This window comes from Octopus bimaculoides, chromosome 4, assembly GCF_001194135.2.
Source record: "Octopus bimaculoides isolate UCB-OBI-ISO-001 chromosome 4, ASM119413v2, whole genome shotgun sequence".
Taxonomy (NCBI): domain Eukaryota; kingdom Metazoa; phylum Mollusca; class Cephalopoda; order Octopoda; family Octopodidae; genus Octopus; species Octopus bimaculoides.
The window spans coordinates 145,423,141-145,425,270 of record NC_068984.1 but is presented as its reverse complement, the minus strand read 5'-3'; the positions used below and the strand labels follow the sequence as shown (position 1 = coordinate 145,425,270).

Here is a 2,130-nt window from a genome sequence, read left to right as displayed (position 1 = left end):
ATCTGGTGGTCAATGCAGAAACTAGGGATAGATGAGTGGTTGGTAAGAGCTGTACAATCCCTGTAAAGGGATGCTGTCAGTGAGGTGCAGGTTGGCAATGAGTATAGTGAAGAATTCCAAGTAGAAGTAGGGATTCACCAAGGGTCAGTCCTCAGCCCCCTCTGATTCATTATAGTCCTCCAGACAATAACAGAGGAATTCAAGACAGGCTGCCTCTGGGAGCTCTGAGAGTGTAGTGACTAGAGTAAGAGTAGCTTGGGTAAAGTTCAGGGAGCTCCTACCTCTGCTGACAACTAAGGGCCTCTCGTACAGGATGAAAGGTAGACCGTATGATGCATGTGTGCGAACTGCCATGCTACACGGCAGTGAAATATGGGCTGTGACTGCTGAGGACATACGTGGGCTTGAAAGAAATGAAGCTAGTATGATCCACTGGATGTGTAATGTTAGTGTGCATACACGACAGAGTGTAAGTGCCCTGAGAGAAAAGTTGGGCATAAGAAGCATCGAATGTGGTGTGCAAGAGAGACGACTGCACTGATATGGTCATGTGTTATGTATGAACGAAGACAGCTATGTGAGGAAGTGCCACTCCCCAACTGTAGAAGGAACCTGTGGAAGAGGTAGACCCAGGAAGACATGGGATGAGGTGAGGAAGCATGACCTTTGAACGGAGCTTATGTCTCCATTGGGCCCTCACAGAGGCAATGACAGGAGACTGAAACATATGGAGATATGCTGTGATTGAGAAGACCTGGCAACTAAAGTAAGATCACAGCCATGCATGTCCGGCCCTGTTAAGAATACCCTTGATGCATCAAGCGATATGATATGCTTGAGAAGACCTGTTGAGTCAGGTAAAACCAATATCATAGCTGTGGCCAGTGCCCCCAGACTGGCTTCTGTGCCGGTGGCACGTAAAATGCACCATCCAAACATGGTTGCTCTGACTGGCTCCGATGCCAGTGGCATGTAAAAAGCACCAGCCAATCGTGGCCGATGCCAGTACCCCCTGACTGGCACTTGTGCCTCTGGCACATAAAAAGCCCCATCTAAATGTGATTGATGCCAGGCTCACCTGACTGGCTCCATTGTGGGGACACATAAAAAGCACCCACTACCAGTGGTTGGCGTTAGGAAGGGCATCCAGCTGTAGAAACCTTGCCAGATCAGATTGGAGCCTGGTGCAGCCTTCTGGCTTGCCAGCATTGTCAAACCATCCAACCCATGCCAGCATGGAAAGCAGACGTTAAACGGCAATGATGATGAGATATATATATATTTACACGCACACGCACACACTTACACACACACACACACACACACACACACACACACACACACACACACACACACACACACACACATGATTATGCAGCTATGTTTCATGTCTGAAACTGGATTAGCTTCTGTAATGGCCTTAACCATTAGCTATTACACTTTACTCGTCTATATCTCACATTAATCTTTATGGTTAGATTTCAGTTTCACATCTTATTGTGTAAACATTTTCTGAGAATATTGCAAATCTCTAATTTTCTCTTGAAATTTTTTAGAATATGTTTCCGATAAATCTTTTACCAAATGAATGTTGATAATCATTTCCATCTTCTTTGGCTTCAGAGGAATCTTTCTAACATCTCTCGAGATAAACAATAAAATAAGATTAAATTGCTTTGTTGTGTAAATCTTGAGATAATCACTGATCTTTAAAATATCCATCTGGACTAACTGAAATCCATTAGTTTTTCTTTCATAATGTTTGCAGTTATCGGAGATAGGTTTCTTTCATATATACATATAAATATATACACACACACACACACACACACACATATAAATATGTGTGTGTATGGATATATATATATATATATATATATATATATAAAATGTGTATATATATATATATATATATATATATACACACATTCACACACACACACACACACACATATATTTAGATATTTATATATGCACACATATATATATATATCTATCTATATATATATATGTATGTATATATCTATATGTATATATATATGTATGTATATATCTATAAGTATATATATATGTATGCATATCTATATGTATATATATATATGTATGCATATATGTATGTATATATATATA

At 40.0% G+C, this 2,130-nt stretch overlaps 1 protein-coding gene across 1 annotated transcript in view; it reads left to right on the top strand.

The window, feature by feature from the left end:
- LOC106878759 (procollagen galactosyltransferase 1) overlaps window positions 1-2,130 on the top strand; it is a 125,638-nt gene that overhangs the window by 105,958 nt on the left and 17,550 nt on the right. The window lies entirely within an intron of this gene.